The 24361-nt window shown below is 36.7% G+C and overlaps 1 long non-coding RNA gene across 1 annotated transcript; it reads left to right on the top strand.

Moving 5' to 3' along the window:
- Positions 1-17483: 17483 nt before the first annotated feature.
- LOC133645738 (uncharacterized) lies at positions 17484-18958 on the top strand. Its single transcript, XR_009825199.1, has 3 exons — positions 17484-17835; positions 17951-17980; positions 18732-18958. It is a non-coding gene; the product is annotated as an uncharacterized LOC133645738 (long non-coding RNA).
- Positions 18959-24361: the final 5403 nt, after the last annotated feature.

The following is a 24361-nucleotide window of genomic DNA, read 5'->3' as shown; positions in this document are numbered from 1 at the left end:
AAAAGCAAAGTGTATTACTTCTGCTTATTACAGCAATTACTGATTGTAGCTTTACATTTTTTCGACTTTGAAACATTTTCATATTTTTTTATTTTGACAGGCTGAAAACATTTTGTATTTACTATTTTCAAACCGGCTAAAACATTCAATATAGAAACGTTTCAATTGTATGTAAAAGCAATCAAATATGTTTTCTTGCTGAAATGTCTTTGTTAAAAAATGCAGCTGGTCCAAAACAAACTCCAAAAAAACCAAGCTGTGGGCCACAAATGTTCCCCAGGCTGCACTTTGGACACCAGCTATGCTGCACACTAATATCAATATCTCTCTTTTGATATCAGCACCATATCACAAGCTTATCATGCCCGTATCATTACAGATTGGAGCGATATCATCTGAGCGGCAATCTCCTGTTGCCTCATGAAGAAAAACTTATTTTGTTAAGATGCTCTTCTCTTCTGTGGTGTGAAGAACGGATAATACTTCTTCTCGTGTTTACGCCAGCAAGTGATATTTATGAATTATGACAGCAGACCTCATGATATCATCTACTGCATGTATTTCCTCCAAGGGCACAAACTCATCTTCTTGCAATGAAACCACAGGCTGCAACAATGACAAGCGCTGAAATTGTTTCATCAACTACTGAGAAATATTCACAATCGTATCCCATATTTGGCCAAAACTTACTGATATCAGAGGGAAAATACAATTGATTCATTACATTAAACAGTTTGAACATTGCATTAATATGTTCCATTGAATTGTTTGTGCACTCTAACTACCTATACTAGCTAATTAACTATACTAGCTAACTATCTACCTATACTAGCAAATTAACTATACTATCTAACTATCTACCTTAACTAGCTAATTAACTATGATAGCTAACTAGCACCCTATACTAGCCAACTAATTAGTGCATTAATCATACTAGCTAATTAACTGGATACCTATACTAGGCAACTCACTAACTACATATACTAACCAACTACCTAGCTAGTTAAATATACTAACTACTAGATACATTTACTAGCAACTAACCAGCTAAATAACGATACTAGCTAACTAGCTGCATATGCTAGCCAAACATATAGTTAAATGGCAGGGCTAGCTAACTAACTATCTACTTATACTAACAGCTAACTAGCTAAATAACTCTACTAGCAAACTAACTACATATACTAGCAAATTAACTAGCGAATTAACTATGCTAGCCAACTAACTAGCAACCTATACCAGCCAGCTAACTAGCTGAATAACAATGCTAGCTAACAAATTAGCTATTTATACTAGCCAACTAACTAGCATAACTACACTATTAACTAACTAACTAGCTACATATACTAGCCAACTAACTAGCTAATTAACAAATATAACTAAGTAGCTACCTATATTTGCCAACTAACTATCTAATTGAATATACTACTTATCTACACTAGTTAACTAAGTAGTCAACTAACTAGTCAACTAACTAGTCAACTAACTAACTACCTACTTATACTAGCTGACCAACCAGCTAACTAACTATAATAGCCAGGCCACTAGCTTACTAACAAGACTAAACAACTAACAAACTAAATAACTAACTGACTATACTTGCCAACTAACAATTTAACTATACTAACTAACAATATAAGTATTGTGTAGCCTTCTCCAACATGTTGTTGTTGTTGTTTTCGTAGGGTTGGGGTTAAAAACATCATGCGAGTCATGTATTATTCTACCAGAAATGCTGGGAGCGGTGAAAAAGAAAGATGGATGTTTTGTCAGTTCCATAAGACAATAGAAAGTGTTGGAGAAGAACATCAAACATTTAAATCCCACGAAATGGAAGGACAGCACTTGACTGTGACCTGAAATTCAGCAGCGAGCTGCCAGCGAGACGGCGAGCAGCGTGTTTAAACATGGGCAGAAAATTATCATTTTTATTTAAATAATGTCATTAAACATAGGCAGAAAATTATCATTTTTATTTAAATGTGATTAACTATTTGTATTTTCATCAAATTAAACGTATGAAAAATATCATACTAATGTGATCAAACACAAAAAGTATTTAAATGTGAATAAACATGCAGAAAAATATTTCTATTTCAATGTGATTAAAGGCCTACTGAAATGGGTTTTTTTTATTTAAACGGGAATAGCAGATCCATTCTATGTGTCATACTTGATCATTTCGCGATATTGCCATATTTTTGCTGAAAGGATTTAGTAGAGAAAATCGACGATAAAGTTCGCAACTTTTGCTCGCTGATAAAAAAAAGCCTTGCCTGTACCGGAAGTAGCGTGACGTCACAGGAGCTAGTATTCCTCACAATTCCCCGTTGTTTACAATGGAGCGAGAGAGATTCGGACCGAGAAAGTGATGATTACCCCATTAATTTGAGCGAGGATGAAAGATTCGTAGATGAGGAACGTTACAGTGAATGACTTGAGAGGCAGCGATGGACGTATCTTTTTTCGCTCTGACCGTAACTTAGGTACAAGCTGGCTCATTGGATTCCACACTCTCCTTTTTCTATTGTAGATCACAGATTTGTATTTTAAACCACCTCGGATACTATATCCTCTTGAAAATGAGAGTCGAGAACGCGAAATGGACATTCAGTGCCTTTTATCTCCACGACAATACATCGGCGAAATGCTTTAGCTACGAGCTAACATGATAGCATCTTGCTTTAACTGCATATAGAAACAAAAGAAATAAACCCCTGACTGGAAGGATAGATAGAAAATCAACAATACTATTAAACCGTGGACATGTAAATACACGGTTAATGCTTTCCAGGCTGGCGAAGGTTAACAATGCTGTGCTAACGACGCCATTGAAGCTAACTTAGCAACCGGACTGCACAGAGCTATGCTGAAAACATTAGCTCTCCACCTACGTCAGCCAGCCCTCATTTGCTCATCAACACCCGTGCTCACCTGCGTTCCAGCGATCGGCAGAAGGACGAAGGACTTCACCCGATGCGTTTGGCGGCCCGGAGACGTAGGAAGTCAAGGTGAGGTCGGCGGCTAGCGCGGCTAGCGCTCCAACAAAGTCCTCCTGGTTGTGTTGCTGTAGTCCGCTGCTAATACACTGATCCCACCTACAACTGTCTTCTTTGCAGCCTTCATTGTTCATTAAAAAAATTGCAAAAGATGTCCAGAATACTGTGGAATGAGTGAGGGCACTCGGCCTGTCATACTTATTTTCCATCGATATCAAGTTAAGGACCTGGTTATTCACGAGGCTCGCAAGAGCAGAGAACTTACAACAGCCACAAGATCCACTTCTATGATGACTACACCCCGGATGTTCTCAAACTACGCGCTGAGTTCAAAACATCCATGAATGAACTCGACCAACGAGGATACAGACCGGCTTTGCTTAACCCTGCTAGACTACGTATCACCATGCCTGGCGGGGAGAGGAGGTGGCTCCTGTCGACCTCGAAGGCTGACAGATTTGTTCAGAGTCTGAACATTAAGCAGTGGAGGCTCCTCCATAGAGGTGGAGGAGGCCTGGCCTCCCCAATAATTTGAGAGAAGAGAGAGATTTAAAAAAAACAATAAATATATTTATTTTATTTATTTATTTTAACAAAAAACATATTTTTTATTTTTTATATTCATATTATTTTAGTTTTGTTCATAAATCTAAATGTTCCCATGGCTAAAACCCAATATTGCAATTGTAAAGCAACAGGCCAGATTTCCCTATCAGTTTGTATTAAGGGAGGCCAGGCCTCCCCTAGGAAATTAGCTTCTCATAGAAGTCAATGTAATGCATGCTTTTTCATGCCAATATGTGATTGGCCAGATCACTGAAAATGGGTGGGCAACGGAGGCCTGGCCTCACCATGCATTGTGTCCAGGGCTGAAAGATTGACATTTTGTTCGTCCAATCACATGCTACTGGTTCATTTGGAATCAATCCTTTCCTTTCCTAATCAACACAGAAGCCATTTTGAGAATTCGCCAGCCACTTCAGTCAAACAAACACTCGCCATAGTGGCTACGAGTGTCCTATCAACTTGTGCTTTTCAGGAAATTTAGAGAACACCCCTGGCTATCATCCGTGAAGTTTATAGCTCATATAGCCAAATACTTTTGCTTAAAACGACCTCGGAAATCGGCGAGATTCTGGCGCAATTTGAGATCTTGGGCTGGAGATAGATATGCGTTAACCAGTGGAGGCTCCTCCATAGAGGTGGAGTGGAGTCCAGGAGAGAGCATGCCGCCCCTCAGCTAAACCAGATGTGAGTTGAACTAATTAGATGTCTCTACCAGTGTTACACCACTAGTTCTCAGTAGTAATAACACTCCATTTTGTCTGTGTTTCTCAGCAGATAAAGCCAACTGGAACCATATTTTTACATATTTTATATTAAATATATTGAATAAAACTACATATGATAAAGAAAGTGTTATCTTATCTTTTTTATATGCTAAACTTGATTAAATTGGTGATTACATGTTGAAGCTGTAGAAGAATGAAAAATGTAAGCTAAACAAAATTGTTTTTAACTACCGTATTTTCCGCACCATAAGGCGCCCCGTGTTATTAGCCGCACGTTTAATGAACGGAATATTTCAAAACTTTGTTTACCTATTAGCCGCCCCGTGCCATTAGCCGCACCTACGCTACGCTAAAGGGAATGTCAACAAAACAGTCAGATAGGTCAGTCAAACTTTAATAATATATTACAAACCAGCGTTCTAACAACTCTGTTCACTCCCAAAATGTAATGTGCAAATGTGCAATCACAAAAATAGTAACACTCAAAATAGTGCAGAGCAATAGCAACATCAATAACTCAACGTTGCTCATACGTTAGTGTCACGCAACACACAAAATAAACATTTAAAGCTCACTTTCTGAAGTTATTACTCATCTACAAATCCCTCGAATTCTTCTTCTTCGGTGTGCTTCACTTGTTTTTTGACACCATCTGTGATGTGGACGCGCATGCAGTCGTAGATCAACAGGAACGGCGCTGCGTGAAAAAAGTCACCCGGTGTCTTCGCGTAAACGTCTATCAACCACTCGCTCATCTTTTCTTCAGCCATCCATCCCTTCGAGTTAGCTTTTATGATGACGCCGGCTGGAAAGTTCTCTTTTGGCAAGGTCTTCCTTTTGAATATCACCGTGGGTGGAAGTTTCTGGCCGTTAGCATGGCAAGCTAGAACCACGGTGAAGACGACTTCTCATTCCCTGTGGTGCGAATATTCACCGTACGTGCTCCCGTTGTATCCACAGTGCGGTTCACAGGAATATCAAAAGTCAGTGGAACCTTGTACGCGTGTCTCTTAGTAGGAGACATTTTGTTGTCTTTACAGAAAAACAAATGAAGTTAAATATCCGCGAGCTTCTTCTTCTACGGGGGCGGGTGCTCACCTTGGCGGTTGCTTACAGTAGAAGAAGAAGCGCTTCCTCTTCTATGGGGGCGGTTGCTTACCGTAGAAGAAGAAGCACTTCCTCTTTTACGGGGAAAAAAGATGGCGGCTGTTTACCGTAGTTGCGAGACCTAAACTTTATGAAAATAAATATGAATATTAATCCATATATAAGGCGCACTGGGTTATTAGCCGCACTGTCTGCTTTTGAGAAAAATTGTGGTTTTTAGGTGCGGCTTATGGTGCGGAAAATACGGTACATAATTAAAATTCCTGCCTTTTACACATGTTCACTTGGCGTTTATATAACATCCAAATGTCATTTCTCAGCTTAATTATCAGGCAGGCTCATAGACTTACAGCAATGTAATTTCTTCAGGAAGGCACAAGGCTAAGCTCTGCACAATGAATTGCATCAGCAAGAACTTTCTGACTGTAGCTTACACTCCAAATAGTATGCCTTTGGCCAGCACAAAGACAGATAAGAGAACAGGGAACATTCCATCGCGAGTGAAGTGAGCAAGCGGAAAAAAATGGCCTCCTCAATTCTGGAAGTCACCAGCCTCCACTGACATTAAGTAATCAAATGCTTCATCTACAAACCCCAAAACCAGTAAAGTTGGCACATTGTGTAAATCGTGAATAAAAACAGAATACAATGATTTGCAAATCCTTTTCAACCTATATTCAATTGAATAGACAAGATACTTACCGTTCGAACTGGAAAACGTTATTTTTTGCAAATATTGGCTCATTTGGAATTTGATGCCTGCAACATGTTTGGCTTAAGTGGCAAAAAAAGACTGAGAAAGTTGAGGAATGCTCATCAAACACTTATTTGGAACATCCCACAGGTGAACAGGTTAATTGGGAAATGAAATGCTCTGTCATTCACAAACAAGGATGGGACGAGGGTCACCACTTTGTCAACAAATGCGTGAGCAAATTGTCCAACAGTTTAAGAACAACATTTCTCAACCAGCTATTGCAAGGAATTTAGGGATTTCACCATCTACGGTCCGTAATATCATCAAAAGCTTCAGAGAATCTGGAGAAATCCCTGCACGTAAGCGGCTATGTCTGTGACCTTTGATCCCTTAGGCGGTACTGCATCACAAAACCAACATCAGTGTGTAAAGGATATCACCACATGGGCTCAGGAACACTTCAGAAAACCACTGTCAGTAACTACAGTTTGTTGCTACATCTGTAAGTGCAAGTTAAAACTCTACTATTCAAAGCGAAAGCCATTTATCAACAACACCCACAAACGCCGCCGGCTTCTCTGGGCCCGAGCTCATCTAAGATGGACTGATGCAAAGTGGAAAAGTGTTCTGTGGTCTGACGAGTCCACATTTCAAATTGTTTTTGGACACTGTGGACGTCATGTCCTCCGGACCAAAGAGAGAAAAGAACCATCCAAACTGTTCTAGGCGCAAAGTTCAAAAGCCAGCATCTGTGATGGTATGGGGGTGTATTAATGCCCTGAACCTGTTGAACCTGTTGGATTATAGATGGTGGATTAAGGATGTTTGATTAAGAATCAGAATCAGCTTTATTGTCATTACGCAGGGTAACGAGATTGAGGCCATTCCATACAGTGCGATGTGTGCATGCAAGAAAACAATGTGTAAATATATAAAAATATAAAAAATATAGAAGTGCAAAGAAAGGTGTGGAAGAGAACAGTGTACACTCTATTTTCTCTGTACAATGTACACTCTATACACTCTGTAGACATGTACACTCTATACACTCTGTACAAATGTGACTCTATACACCCTGTACAAATGTACACTCTATACAGTGGGTGAAATGAATATATACATGAATATCTACATGAAAAAAACAGTGGAATGGGTTATTGCACCGAAGAGAACGCAGCATGAGGGTCGATGGGGCAGTCCGTTCACGGTGGTTATGGCTCTGGGGAAGAAGCTGTTCTTTAGCCTGTTTGTCTTGGTTTTAATGCACCTGTAGTGCTTCCCAGACGGCAGCAGGTGGAACAGGTCAGAGCCAGGGTGGGTGCTGTCCTTGATGATGGCACTGGCTCTGTTGAGGCCGCGGGAGGTGTAGATGTCCATCAGAGAGGGGAGAGGGCGGCCGATGATCTTCTGAGCCTGCTGAGTCTGAGTCTGCTGCAGTTCAGCTGCCGTACCATACTGTAATACAGTAGGTCAGCAGGCTCTCGATAGACGAGCGGTAGAAGGTCAGCAGCAGGTCAGGCTTCAGGTTGTACTTCCCAAGGACTCTCAGGAAGTGTAGCCGCTGCTGAGCCTTCTTGATGATAGATGTGGTGTTGACTGTCCAGGAAAAGTCGTTAGAGATGTGGACTCCAAGGTACCTGAAGGTGTGGACCCTCTCCACACGCTCGCCGTTGATGTAGAGGGGGGCAGGGTCGGTGCTGCTCCTCCTGACGTCGACGATGATCTCTCTGGTCTTGCTGGTGTTGAGAGCGAGGTTGTTCTCTGAAGACCAGGCCGTCAGCTTCAGGACCTCCTCCCTGTAGGCAGCCTCGTCACCCCTGGATATGAGCCCGACCACTGTGGTATCGTCAGCGAACTTGACGGTAAGGTCGTCACTGTGGGCCGGACTGCAGTCATGGGTGTAGAGGCAGTAGAGGAGGGGGCTCAGCACACAGCCCTGTGGGGAGCCGATGCTCAGCGTGCGGGAGGATGAGAGGTGGGGGCCAAGTCTCACATTCTGGTGTCGGTCCGTTAGGAAGTCCCTTATCCAGGCGTTTGTGAGAAGGGGGAGGCCAAGAGTATCCAGTTTATTGCAGAGTCTGTCCGGGATTATTGTATTGAAGGCAGAACTATAATCCACAAAGAGCATTCGTACGTAGCTCTGCTGCTGCGACAGGTGGTTCAGAGCAGAGTGGAGAGCAACAGCGATGGCGTCCTCTGTGGATCTGTTCGCCCGGTATGCGAACTGGTGGGGGTCGAAGTCTGGAGGGATATGGCCCTTGATGTGCTGGAGAACCAGTCTCTCGAAGCAGTTCATGATTACCGGAGTGAGGGCCACTGGTCGGTAATCATTCAGGCTGGAGATGGGAGACTTCTTCGGCACCGGGATTATTATAGATGACTTCAGGCAGGATGGGATGACTGCCTGAGCCAGGGAGAGGTTGAAGATCTTGGTGAGGGGGGAGCGAGCTGGTGGGCGCACGCCCTGAGCACCTTTCCAGGTACTCCGTCTGGTCCGGCAGCCATCCTGGGGTTCACAGCCAGGAGCACTCGTCTGACACTGTGCTCCTGTACAGTGAGTGGAGTGGAGATGTTGGATAAACCTGTTGGATTAAACTTGTTGAATTAATGATTTTTGATTAAACCTGTTAGATTAAAACCTGTTGGATTAAAGATGTTGGATTAAACCTGTTGGATTAGGGATTTTGGATTAAACCTGTTGGATTAAAGATGCTGGAAGAAAAGTGTTGAATTAAAGATATCAAATTAAACCTGTTGGATTCAACCTGTTGGATTAAAGATGTTGGATTTAAGATGTCGGATTCAACGTGTTAGATTAAACCTGTTGGATCAAATATGTCGGTATTAAACCTGTTGGATTAAAGATTTTGTATTAAACCTGTTGGATTAATGATGTTGGATTAAACCTGTTGTTTTAAAGATGTCGGTTTAAAGCTGTTGAATTAAAGATGTTGAATTAAAGAGATTGGATTAAAGATGTTGATTTAAAGATGTCAAATTAAACCTGTTGGATTAAAGATGTTGGATGAAAAATGTTGGATTCAATCTATTTGATTAAAGATGTCAGATTAAACCTGTTGGATTAAAGATGTCAGATTAAACATGTTGGATCAAAGATGTTGGATGACAGATGTCGGAATAAATTTGTTGTATTTAAAGATGTTGGATTTAAAATGTCAGATTGAAGATGTTGGATTCAACCTAATGGATTGAAGATGTGGGATTAAAGATGTCATATTAAAGATGTCGGAATCAACCTGTTGGATTAAAGATGTGGGATTAAACCTGTTGGATTAAAGATGTTGGATTCAACCTGTTGGATTAAAGATGTTGGATTAAACCTTTGTTTGTTTGTTGGATTAAAGATGTTGTATTAAAGATGTAGGATTTAACCTGTTGGATTAAATATGTTGTATTAAACCTGTTGTATTAAACCTGTCAGATTAAACCTGTTGGATTAAAGATGTTGGATTTAACCTGTTGGATTAAAGATGTCGGATTAAACCTGTTGGATTTAATCTGTTGGATTAAATATTTTGGATTAAAGATGTTGGATTAAAGATGTTGGATTAAACCTGTTGGATTTAATCTGTTGGATTAAATATGTTGGATTCAACCTGTTGGATTAAAGATGTAGGATTAAAGATGTTGTTTTAAAGATGTTGAATTAAACCTGTCGGATTAAAGATGTCAGATTAAACCTGTTGGTTTAAAGATGTTGGATTAAACCTGTTGTTTTAAAGATGTCGGTTTAACCCTGTTGGATTAAAGATGTTGGATTAAACCTATTAGATTAAAGATATTGTATTAAACATGTCGGATTAAACATGTTGGATTAAACCTGTTGGATTAAAGATGTTGAATTAAAGATGTCAGATTAGACCTGTTGGATTAAAATTGTTGGATTAAAGCGATTGCATTAAAGATGTTGATTTAAAGATGTCAAATTAAACCTGTTCGATTAAAGATGTTGGATTAAAGATTATGGATTAAAGGTGTCAGATTGAACCTGTTGGATTTAAGATGTTGCATTAAAGATGAAGGATTAAGGATGTTGGATTAAAGATGTTGGATGAAAAATGTTGGATTAAACCTGTTGGATTCAATCTATTTGATTAAAGATGTCAGATTAAACATGTTGGATAAATGTCATATTAAATTTTTTTGATTTAAATATGTTGGATTAAAGATGTCTGACTAAAGATGTTGGATTCAACCTGTTGGATTAAAGATGTGGGATTAAACCTGTTGTATTAAACCTGTTGGATTAAACCTGTTGGATTAAAGATGTTTGATTAAACCTTTGTTTGTTTGTTGGATTAAAGATGTTGGATTAAATTTGTTGGATTTAACCTGTTGGATTAAAGATGTCGGATTAAACCTGTTGGATTAAAGATGTTGGATTGAACCTGTTGGATTAAAGATGTCGGATTAAACCTGTTGGATTTAATCTTTTGGATTAAAGATGTTGGATTAAACCTTTTGGATTAAACCTGTTGGATTAAAGATGTTGGATTTAACCTGTTGGATTAAAGATGTCGGATTAAACCTGTTGGATTAAAGATGTCGGATTAAACCTGTTGGATTTAATCTTTTGGATTAAAGATGTTGGATTAAATATGTTGGATTAAATATGTCGGATTAAACCTGTTGGATTCAACCTGTTGGATTAAAGATGTAGGATTAAAGATGTTGTTTTAAAGATGTCGAAATAAACTTGTTGGATTAAAGATGTCGGATTAAACCTGTTGGTTTAAAGATGTTGGATTAAAGATGTTGGATTAAAGATGTTGGATAAACCTATTGGATTGAAGATGTTGTATTAAACATGTCGGATTAAACCTGATGGATTAAACATGTCAGATTAAATCTGTTGGATCAAAGATGTTAAATGAAAGATGTCGGATTAAATTTGTTGGATTTAAAGATGTTGGATTAAAGATGTCACATTAAAGATGTTGGATTTAACCTGTTGGATTAAAGATGTGGGATTAAACTTGATGGATTAAAGATGTTGGATTAAACCTGTTGGATTAAAGATGTTGGATTAAACCTAATGGATTAAACCTGTTGGATTAAAGATGTTGGATTAAAAATGTAGGATTAAACCTGTTGGATTAAAGATGTTGGATTGAACCTGTTGGATTAAAGATGTCGGATTAAACCTGTTGGATTTAATCTGTTGGATTAAATATGTTGGATTCAACCTGTTGGATTAAAGATGTTGTTTTAAAGATGTTGAATTAAACCTGTTTGATTAAAGATGTCAGATTAAACCTGTTGGTTTAAAGATGTTGGATTAAACCTGTTGTTTTAAAGATGTCGGTTTAACCCTGTTGGATTAAAGATGTTGGATTAAACCTATTGGATTAAAGATATTGTATTAGTCATGTCAGATTAAACATGTTGGATTAAACCTGTTGGATTAAAGATGTGGAATTAAAGATGTCAGATTAAAACTGTTGGATTAAAATTGTTGGATTAAAGCGATTGCATTAAAGATGTTGATTTAAAGACGTCAAATTAAACCTGTTGGATTAAAGATGTTGGATTAAAGATTATGGATTAAAGGTGTCAGATTGAACCTGTTGGATTTAAGATGTTGCATTAAAGATGAAGGAATAAGGATGTTGGATTAAAGATGTTGGATGGAAAATGTTGGATTAAACCTGTTGGATTCAATCTATTTGATTAAAGATGTCAGATTAAACATTTTGTATTAAATATGTCATATTAAACCTGTTGGATGAAATATGTTGGATGAAAGATGTCGGATTAAATTTGTTGGATTCAAAGATGTTGGATTAAAGATGTCTAACTAAAGATGTTGGATTCAACCTGTTGGATTAAAGATGTGGGATTAAACCAGTTGGTTTAAAGATGTTGGATTCAACCTGTTGGATTAAACCTGTTGGATTAAAGATGTTTGATTAAACCTTTGTTTGTTTGTTGGATTAAAGATGTTGGATTAAATTTGTTGGATTAAACCTGTTGGATTAACGATGTCGAATTAAACCTGTTGGATTAACGATGTTGAATTAAACCTGTTGGATTAAAGATGTTGGATTTAACCTGTTGGATTAAAGATGTCGGATTAAACCTGTTGGATTAAAGATGTTGGATTAAAGATGTTGGATTGAACCTGTTGGATTAAAGATGTCGGATTAAACCTGTTGGATTTAATCTTTTGGATTAACGATGTTGGATTAAACCTGTTGGATTAAACCTGTTGGATTAAAGATGTTGGATTTAACCTGTTGGATTAAAGATGTCGGATTAAACCTGTTGGATTTAATCTTTTGGATTAAAGATGTTGGATTAAATATGTTGGATTAAAGATGTCGGATTAAACCTGTTGGATTCAACCTGTTGGATTAAAGATGTTGGATTAAAGATGTCGGATTAAACCTGTTGAATTCAACCTGTTGGATTAAAGATGTAGGATTAAAGATGTTGTTTTAAAGATGTCAAAATAAACTTGTTGGATTAAAGATGTCGGATTAAACCTGTTGGTTTAAAGATGTTGGATTAAAGATGTTGGATAAACCTATTGGGTTAAAGATGTTGTATTAAACATGTTGGATTAAACCTGATGGATTAAACATGTCAGATTAAATCTGTTGGATCAAAGATGTTAAATGAAAGATGTCGGATTCAATTTGTTGGATTTAAAGATGTTGGATTAAAGATGTCACATTAAAGATGTTGGATTTAACCTGTTGGATTAAAGATGTGGGATTAAATTTGATGGATTAAAGATGTTGGATTAAACCTGTTGGATTAAAGATGTTGGATTAAACCTGTTGGATTAAACCTGTTGGATTCAACCTGTTGGATTAAAGATGTAGGATTAAAGATGTTGGATTAAACCTGTTGAATTCAACCTGTTGGATTAAAGATGTAGGATTAAAGATGTTGTTTTAAAGATGTCGAAATAAACTTGTTGGATTAAAGATGTCGGATTAAACCTGTTGGTTTAAAGATGTTGGATTAAAGATGTTGGATTAAAGCTGTTGGATAAACCTATTGGATTAAACCTGATGGATTAAACATGTCAGATTAAATCTGTTGGATCAAAGATGTTAAATGAAAGATGTCGGATTAAATTTGTTGGATTTAAAGATGTTGGATTAAAGATGTCACATTAAAGATGTTGGATTTAACCTGTTGGATTAAAGATGTGGGATTAAACTTGATGGATTAAAGATGTTGGATTAAAGATGTTGGATTAAACCTAATGGATTAAACCTGTTGGATTAAAGATGTTGGATTAAAAATGTAGGATTAAACCTGTTGGATTAAAGATGTTGGATTGAACCTGTTGGATTAAAGATGTCGGATTAAACCTGTTGGATTTAATCTGTTGGATTAAATATGTTGGATTCAACCTGTTGGATTAAAGATGTTGTTTTAAAGATGTTGAATTAAACCTGTTTGATTAAAGATGTCAGATTAAACCTGTTGGTTTAAAGATGTTGGATTAAACCTGTTGTTTTAAAGATGTCGGTTTAACCCTGTTGGATTAAAGATGTTGGATTAAACCTATTGGATTAAAGATATTGTATTAGTCATGTCAGATTAAACATGTTGGATTAAACCTGTTGGATTAAAGATGTGGAATTAAAGATGTCAGATTAAAACTGTTGGATTAAAATTGTTGGATTAAAGCGATTGCATTAAAGATGTTGATTTAAAGACGTCAAATTAAACCTGTTGGATTAAAGATGTTGGATTAAAGATTATGGATTAAAGGTGTCAGATTGAACCTGTTGGATTTAAGATGTTGCATTAAAGATGAAGGATTAAGGATGTTGGATTAAAGATGTTGGATGGAAAATGTTGGATTAAACCTGTTGGATTCAATCTATTTGATTAAAGATGTCAGATTAAACATTTTGTATTAAATATGTCATATTAAACCTGTTGGATGAAAGATGTTGGATGAAAGATGTCGGATTAAATTTGTTGGATTCAAAGATGTTGGATTAAAGATGTCTAACTAAAGATGTTGGATTCAACCTGTTGGATTAAAGATGTGGGATTAAACCAGTTGGTTTAAAGATGTTGGATTCAACCTGTTGGATTAAACCTGTTGGATTAAAGATGTTTGATTAAACCTTTGTTTGTTTGTTGGATTAAAGATGTTGGATTAAATTTGTTGGATTAAACCTGTTGGATTAACGATGTCGAATTAAACCTGTTGGATTAACGATGTTGGATTTAACCTGTTGGATTAAAGATGTCGGATTAAACCTGTTGGATTAAAGATGTTGGATTAAAGATGTTGGATTGAACCTGTTGGATTAAAGATGTCGGATTAAACCTGTTGGATTTAATCTTTTGGATTAACGATGTTGGATTAAACCTGTTGGATTAAACCTGTTGGATTAAAGATGTTGGATTTAACCTGTTGGATTAAAGATGTCGGATTAAACCTGTTGGATTTAATCTTTTGGATTAAAGATGTTGGATTAAATATGTTGGATTAAAGATGTCGGATTAAACCTGTTGGATTCAACCTGTTGGATTAAAGATGTTGGATTAAAGATGTCGGATTAAACCTGTTGAATTCAACCTGTTGGATTAAAGATGTAGGATTAAAGATGTTGTTTTAAAGATGTCAAAATAAACTTGTTGGATTAAAGATGTCGGATTAAACCTGTTGGTTTAAAGATGTTGGATTAAAGATGTTGGATAAACCTATTGGGTTAAAGATGTTGTATTAAACATGTTGGATTAAACCCGATGGATTAAACATGTCAGATTAAATCTGTTGGATCAAAGATGTTAAATGAAAGATGTCGGATTCAATTTGTTGGATTTAAAGATGTTGGATTAAAGATGTCACATTAAAGATGTTGGATTTAACCTGTTGGATTAAAGATGTGGGATTAAATTTGATGGATTAAAGATGTTGGATTAAACCTGTTGGATTAAAGATGTTGGATTAAACCTAATGGATTAAACCTGTTGGATTAAAGATGTTGGATTCAACCTGTTGGATTAAAATTGTAGGATTAAACCTGTTGGATTAAAGATGTCGGATTAAACCTGTTGGATTCAATCTGTTGTATTAAAGATGTTGAATTAAAGATGTTGGATTAAAGATGTCGGATTAAACCTGTTGGATTCAACCTGTTGGATTAAAGATGTAGGATTAAAGATGTTGTTTTAAAGATGTCGAATTAAATCTGTTGGATTAAAGATGTCAGATTAAACATGTTGGTTTAAAGATGTTGGATTGAAGATTTTGGAATAAATATGATGGATTAGAGATGTCAAATTAAACCTGTCGGATTAAAGATGTTGGATTAAAGATGCAGGGTTAAAGACAGGTTTAGTTTAGTCGACTATTCTTTAAACACAAATAAAAGTGGACATTACAGGAAATAGTCGACTATTCTTGCACACAAATCCTGTATTTTGATGACTGGAGCGTCACACCCTGTCCTCGGTTTGTCTGAAGAGAGAAATACAAACATTGATATAAAAAAGAGCATAAAAGTGCATTTACATATAATTTTATTTCTGTTTAATTTAATTCACACGGTTTTAAAATGACTTCAGTTTCATTCACTTCAAAACAAAACGTGCCAGCGAAGCTAGCTTCCAAAGAAGCTAAAATAGTTTAGCCTAAATATCATATTAGATACTGAATTTGACTATCAACGTCATCGTAGACGTATTAAAGTCTGACATTCGTTACGATGTAACATACAGTTTCGACCAAAACCTTCATACAGTTCAACAATGTGACTCACCTTCGACACTCAGGTGCCTATGGAAGTAGAATTGTCTCACATCAACTTATATATATCAATATGATATTAATACATATGCATATACTAATAAATATACAAATACAAATTCCAATGTGAGATACAAATAAATAAATAATTTGTATAAATAAACGCGTATTTGTAAATATATTTTTGAGATTTGAATATAAATATGCTTGATTTTGTATTTGTATTTGTATTGAATTTGCATATGTGGGTCGCTTTTTAGCTTTTGTGTTGATGAGACATTCCTCCCACAAACCAGATGCACAAATAAATGTGACCTACACACTCCCCTGAACAAACAGCAGAGGGCACTGCAGCCAGAGCGGTCTGGGTCACAGAGCATTATATGCATTACATGCAAAATGCTCGGAGTTCTCTGCACAAAAACAATCCACGTCTTTACAGAGAGAACGCACAACGGGCCTGAGCTAGCTACCGTTAGCGTTGTATTAGTTAATGCTAATTTATCCAGTTAATCTGAAAGACCGTGCTAGCTGCTTATTTTATTGTATCAATGCCGTTTAATGACCTTGTCCCGATGTAGATACTGATCTCTTATCAGTGCAATGTGTGTCAAATCATCATCATATATCAATCATCATATGACCCTCCCTGGTGTGCCTCTGATTGGCTTGCCAGTGTCTGACCATGTCTATGACCGAGACCGCTCTGGCTGCAGTGCCCTCTGCTGGTGGTTCAGGGGAGTGTGTAGGTCACATTTATTTGTGCATCTGGTTTGTGGGAGGAATGTCTCATCGACACAAAAGCAAAAAAGCGATCCGCATATGCAAATTCAATACAAATACAAATACAAAATCAAGCATATTTATATTAAAATCCCAAAAATATATTTATAAATACACGTTTATTCATACAAATTCTTGATTTATTTGTATGTCACATTTTTATATTCATACATTTTATTTGTATATATTTTCAAATCTCAAAAATATATTTACAAATACGCGTTTGTTTATACAAATTATTTATTTATTTGTATCTCACATTTGAATTTGTATTTGTATATTTATTAATATATGCATATGTATTAATATCATATTGATATACAGTATATAAGTTGATGTGAGACAATTCTACTTCCATAGGTGCCGACCACCTGTCATCTTCTTCACCCACAAACACTGAACGTGCGGCTTCCACCCAACAGGTGGCGCTGTAGCAAGAAGCCCAGGGGCTGAAGTTGCGGCTTCCACCCAAAAGATGGCACTGTAGCAAGAAGCCCACTTCCCGGCTTTCGGGTCTGCAATCACATAACATTTAAACTACAATAGACAAGATCGGATTATTTGTATTGAAATCATGATTATGATGGAAAGTCAAAGACGAAAGATAAAGACATATTGTTGATTTGGAATTCCAGATATTAAACAGAATAATTTAGATGATGTTTAAAGTGTCATCAAATGTTTATATTTTTCTTGCTATTACTATTATTATTATAATTATTATTATTGTTATTATTATTATTATTATTATTATTATTAATTATTGTTGTTATTAAATATTGTTATCATTATTATTATTATGTATTCCAGATATCTTAGAGAATATTTAGAGGATGTTTAAAGTGTCATCAAATAGTTATCTTTTTCTTGCTATTATCGATATTATCATTCATTATTATTATTATTATTATTAATTCCAGATGTTTAAGAGAATAATTTAGATGATGATGTTTAAAGTGTCATCAAATAATTATATTTTTCTTGCTATTATTATTTTTTATTTATTTATTATTATTTGTATTATTATTACTATTATCATTATTTATTCCAGATGTCCAAGAGAATATTTAGATGATGTGTCATCAAATAATTGTGTTTTTCTTCCTATTATTAGTATTATTATTTATTATTAATTATAATTATAATAGTTATCTTTTTCTATTTTAGGGACTTTCCATTTTGCTGACTGGCTGTTTTGCAGATCAGAAGGTTTGTTATGTTATTCCATCAAGACACAAATATGTCAAATATGATATTAGTATTATGATGTTTGTTTGTCACATGTCAAATATGATATTAATATGATGATGTTTATTTGTCACAGGTTCGAGAGGAACTGTGGAAGATCTTTAAGGTATATTTAAAAAAGTGATTTATTAATAATTATGTTAGTCAAGGTTATAAAATTGATTTATTAATAATTATGTTAGTCAAGGTTATGAATGTAATTTATTAATAATTATGTTAGTCAAGGTTGTACATGTAGTTTATTAATAATTATGTTAGTCAAGGTTATAAATGTAATTTATTAGTAATTATGTTAGTCAAGGTTATGAATGTAATTTATTAATAATTACGTTAGTCGAGGTTGTAAATGTAATTTATTAATAAGTATGTTAGTCAATGTTATAAATGTAATTTATTAATAGTTATGTTAGTCAATGTTATAAATGTAATTGATTAATAATTATGTTTGTCAAGGTTATAAATGTAGCTTATTAATAATTATGTTAGTTAAGGTTATAAATATAATTTATTCATAATTATGTTAGTCAAGGTTATAAATGTAATTTATTAATAATTGTTAGTCAATTTTATAAATATAATTTATTAATAATTATTTTAGTCAAGGTTATAAATGTAATGTATTAATAATTGTTAGTCAAGGTTGTAGATGTAATTTATTAATAATTATGTTAGTCAAGGTTCTTAATGTAATTTATTAATAATTAAGTTAGTCAAGGTTATAAATGTAATTTATTAATAAGTATGTTAGTCAAGGTTATAAATGTAATGTATTAATAACTATGTTAGTCAAGGTATATTTATAAAAGAGATTTATTAATAATTCTGCTATTGAACTGATTTATATGATCACCTTTCAGAAGGACAAGAAAAGAGCAGAAAAATTCAACAACAAACTTGAAGGGAAAATCTGATGGATTTTTTTTATTGTTGTATTGTTTTTTTTTCTGTTCAGTTTTCTAATATCTGATGTAATTTTTTTTGTATCCGTATCAAACGGATCCTATTAAAATCAATTATTTGTTGTTTTATGAAATGCAAGAATAATAATCTGTTTGGACCGAACATATTAAAGTTGAAATGGTCATTTGCTTTTGGTTGTGATTTTTTTTAAATGTATTTTGATGGGTGAGTCTTCATGTCTGGACCTGTGGGGGCGGGGTGTCCCCTCTTTCTGCCCGCTTGGAGTGTGGTCTCTCGCTGGTTTGGGAGCTGGCTGAAAACAGGATAAGTGGTTATGGTGCTGGACTGCTAATTCTTTGTGCTCTGCACGCGTGGGTTCAAATTCCTTCCTCGTTGCAACATTTTGCATTTCTTATCCTGGATATTCAGCAAAGTGATACACTCTTGATTCTTTCTCTTTTCAATGTTTTTATTGTACAAAATACAAATATTAACAGTCAAAGTTGGGGTTTATTCCAAATTGAGGTGACATCACATGTTGACGTTTGCTTATTTCATAGAATAATAATAATAATACATTTTATTTGGTATAGCGCTTTTCAGCATACTCAAAGACGCTTTACAGGATAAAAATTAAAATATAAAACAGTTCAGAGTAATAATACATAATACAGGAAATATAAAAGCAGTACATAGTAAAATACATACCGTAATAACACTGGACATTACAAGACGGGACATTACAAGACACAGAACACTAATCACAGGTTAAAAGCAGATCTGAAGAGGTGTGTTTTGAGAAGGCTTTTGAAGGTAGGAAGGTCTGAGCAGTCACGGATGGGTTTGGGGAGAGAGTTCCAGAGGGTGGGAGCAGCGATGGAGAAGGCTCTGTCACCCCAGGTCCGGAGCTTGGTTCTGAGTGGTGGGGAGAGGAGGTTGGCGTCGGAGGAGCGGAGGCTGCGTGAAGGGGTATGGTGGTGAAGCTGGTTAGTGAGGTAGCAGGGGGCCTGGTTGGAGAGGGCTTTGTGGGTGAGGAGGAGGATTTTAAAGTGGATCCGATGAAGAACGGGAAGCCAGTGGAGTTTCTGAAGGACTGGGATGATGTGCTCACGGGAGCGGGTGTGGGTGAGCAGGCGGGCGGCAGAGTTTTTAATGTATTGGAGTTTATTGAGGATTTTGGAAGATGAGCCGTATAGGATGCTGTTGCAGTAATCGAGTCTGGAGGTGATGAAAGCATGGATCAGGGTTTCAGCGGCAGAGGAGGAGAGGGATGGACGGAGACGGGCAATATTTTTGAGGTGGAAGAAAGCAGTTCTTGTAATGTGGTTGACATGGTGTTCAAAAGAGAGGTTATTGTCCAGAATTACTCCAAGGTTGCGGGTGTAAGTGGATGGGGACAGAGTGGAGTTGTCTTAGAGGTGGAAGTTGTGAGCAGTTTAGGTGAGGGATTTGGGGCCTATGATGAGCATGTCAGATTTGTCGCAATTGAGTTGGAGGAAGTTGGAGTGCATCCATGATTTGATTTCAGTGAGGCAGTCGGTCAGGGTGGAGAGAGTTACGGAGGAGATGGATTTTGTGGAGATGTATAGCTGGACGTCATCTGCGTAGCAATGGAATTGGAGGTGATGGCGGCGGATGATGTTTCTGAGGGGGAGCATGTACAGGATGAAGAGAAGTGGACCAAGCACCGAACCCTGGGGGACACCTTGTGACAGAGGGGCAGTGGAGGAGGTGCAGTTGTTTATACTGATGTATTGTTGTCTGTTAGTGAGATATGACCTTAACCAGGAGAGGGCGGAGCCGGTGATGTTGAGGGATGATTCCAGGCGGTAGAGGAGGATGGTGTGGCTGATGGTATCAAAGGCTGCTGTGAGGTCAAGGAGGAGGAAAATACTGAGGTGGCCGGAGTCTGAAGAGAGGAGGAGGTCATTGGTGACTTTGAGAAGGGCTGTTTCTGTGCTGTGACGTGCGCGGAAGCCAGATTGAAATGGTTCGAACAGATCATTGGAAGTGAGGTGAGTCTTGAGCTGAGTGGCGACGGCACGTTCCAGTATTTTGGACAGGAAGGGAAGGTTGGAGATGGGCCGAAAGTTGCTCATGGTGTCAGGGTTGAGTCCAGAATAGAATAGAATAGATCTGTATTGCCATTGTACATTGTACAACGAAATTGCAAGCAAACTAATTTAGTGCAAATTCATAATGACACATAAAAAACATAAGAACATGGTACTAAGATATCCTTTGAAAAGCAGTAGGAAAAGCAAAGTGTATTACTTCTGCTTATTACAGCAATTACTGATTGTAGCTTTACATTTTTTCGACTTTGAAACATTTTCATATTTTTTTATTTTGACAGGCTGAAAACATTTTGTATTTACTATTTTCAAACCGGCTAAAACATTCAATATAGAAACGTTTCAATTGTATGTAAAAGCAATCAAATATGTTTTCTTGCTGAAATGTCTTTGTTAAAAAATGCAGCTGGTCCAAAACAAACTCCAAAAAAACCAAGCTGTGGGCCACAAATGTTCCCCAGGCTGCACTTTGGACACCAGCTATGCTGCACACTAATATCAATATCTCTCTTTTGATATCAGCACCATATCACAAGCTTATCATGCCCGTATCATTACAGATTGGAGCGATATCATCTGAGCGGCAATCTCCTGTTGCCTCATGAAGAAAAACTTATTTTGTTAAGATGCTCTTCTCTTCTGTGGTGTGAAGAACGGATAATACTTCTTCTCGTGTTTACGCCAGCAAGTGATATTTATGAATTATGACAGCAGACCTCATGATATCATCTACTGCATGTATTTCCTCCAAGGGCACAAACTCATCTTCTTGCAATGAAACCACAGGCTGCAACAATGACAAGCGCTGAAATTGTTTCATCAACTACTGAGAAATATTCACAATCGTATCCCATATTTGGCCAAAACTTACTGATATCAGAGGGAAAATACAATTGATTCATTACATTAAACAGTTTGAACATTGCATTAATATGTTCCATTGAATTGTTTGTGCACTCTAACTACCTATACTAGCTAATTAACTATACTAGCTAACTATCTACCTATACTAGCAAATTAACTATACTATCTAACTATCTACCTTAACTAGCTAATTAACTATGATAGCTAACTAGCACCCTATACTAGCCAACTAATTAGTGCATTAATCATACTAGCTAATTAACTGGATACCTATACTAGGCAACTCACTAACTACATATACTAACCAACTACCTAGCTAGTTAAATATACTAACTACTAGATACATTTACTAGCAACTAACCAGCTAAATAACGATACTAGCTAACTAGCTGCATATGCTAGCCAAACATATAGTTAAATGGCAGGGCTAGCTAACTAACTATCTACTTATACTAACAGCTAACTAGCTAAATAACTCTACTAGCAAACTAACTACATATACTAGCAAATTAACTAGCGAATTAACTATGCTAGCCAACTAACTAGCAACCTATACCAGCCAGCTAACTAGCTGAATAACAATGCTAGCTAACAAATTAGCTATTTATACTAGCCAACTAACTAGCATAACTACACTATTAACTAACTAACTAGCTACATATACTAGCCAACTAACTAGCTAATTAACAAATATAACTAAGTAGCTACCTATATTTGCCAACTAACTATCTAATTGAATATACTACTTATCTACACTAGTTAACTAAGTAGTCAACTAACTAGTCAACTAACTAGTCAACTAACTAACTACCTACTTATACTAGCTGACCAACCAGCTAACTAACTATAATAGCCAGGCCACTAGCTTACTAACAAGACTAAACAACTAACAAACTAAATAACTAACTGACTATACTTGCCAACTAACAATTTAACTATACTAACTAACAATATAAGTATTGTGTAGCCTTCTCCAACATGTTGTTGTTGTTGTTTTCGTAGGGTTGGGGTTAAAAACATCATGCGAGTCATGTATTATTCTACCAGAAATGCTGGGAGCGGTGAAAAAGAAAGATGGATGTTTTGTCAGTTCCATAAGACAATAGAAAGTGTTGGAGAAGAACATCAAACATTTAAATCCCACGAAATGGAAGGACAGCACTTGACTGTGACCTGAAATTCAGCAGCGAGCTGCCAGCGAGACGGCGAGCAGCGTGTTTAAACATGGGCAGAAAATTATCATTTTTATTTAAATAATGTCATTAAACATAGGCAGAAAATTATCATTTTTATTTAAATGTGATTAACTATTTGTATTTTCATCAAATTAAACGTATGAAAAATATCATACTAATGTGATCAAACACAAAAAGTATTTAAATGTGAATAAACATGCAGAAAAATATTTCTATTTCAATGTGATTAAAGGCCTACTGAAATGGTTTTTTTTTATTTAAACGGGAATAGCAGATCCATTCTATGTGTCATACTTGATCATTTCGCGATATTGCCATATTTTTGCTGAAAGGATTTAGTAGAGAAAATCGACGATAAAGTTCGCAACTTTTGCTCGCTGATAAAAAAAAGCCTTGCCTGTACCGGAAGTAGCGTGACGTCACAGGAGCTAGTATTCCTCACAATTCCCCGTTGTTTACAATGGAGCGAGAGAGATTCGGACCGAGAAAGTGATGATTACCCCATTAATTTGAGCGAGGATGAAAGATTCGTAGATGAGGAACGTTACAGTGAATGACTTGAGAGGCAGCGATGGACGTATCTTTTTTCGCTCTGACCGTAACTTAGGTACAAGCTGGCTCATTGGATTCCACACTCTCCTTTTTCTATTGTAGATCACAGATTTGTATTTTAAACCACCTCGGATACTATATCCTCTTGAAAATGAGAGTCGAGAACGCGAAATGGACATTCAGTGCCTTTTATCTCCACGACAATACATCGGCGAAATGCTTTAGCTACGAGCTAACATGATAGCATCTTGCTTTAACTGCATATAGAAACAAAAGAAATAAACCCCTGACTGGAAGGATAGATAGAAAATCAACAATACTATTAAACCGTGGACATGTAAATACACGGTTAATGCTTTCCAGGCTGGCGAAGGTTAACAATGCTGTGCTAACGACGCCATTGAAGCTAACTTAGCAACCGGACTGCACAGAGCTATGCTGAAAACATTAGCTCTCCACCTACGTCAGCCAGCCCTCATTTGCTCATCAACACCCGTGCTCACCTGCGTTCCAGCGATCGGCAGAAGGACGAAGGACTTCACCCGATGCGTTTGGCGGCCCGGAGACGTAGGAAGTCAAGGTGAGGTCGGCGGCTAGCGCGGCTAGCGCTCCAACAAAGTCCTCCTGGTTGTGTTGCTGTAGTCCGCTGCTAATACACTGATCCCACCTACAACTGTCTTCTTTGCAGCCTTCATTGTTCATTAAAAAAATTGCAAAAGATGTCCAGAATACTGTGGAATGAGTGAGGGCACTCGGCCTGTCATACTTATTTTCCATCGATATCAAGTTAAGGACCTGGTTATTCACGAGGCTCGCAAGAGCAGAGAACTTACAACAGCCACAAGATCCACTTCTATGATGACTACACCCCGGATGTTCTCAAACTACGCGCTGAGTTCA

Source organism: Entelurus aequoreus, linkage group LG03, assembly GCF_033978785.1.
Source record: "Entelurus aequoreus isolate RoL-2023_Sb linkage group LG03, RoL_Eaeq_v1.1, whole genome shotgun sequence".
NCBI classification, from domain to species: Eukaryota; Metazoa; Chordata; class Actinopteri; order Syngnathiformes; family Syngnathidae; genus Entelurus; species Entelurus aequoreus.
Note: the sequence above shows the minus strand (reverse complement) of the source record. Positions and strands in the feature narration are given on the sequence as shown.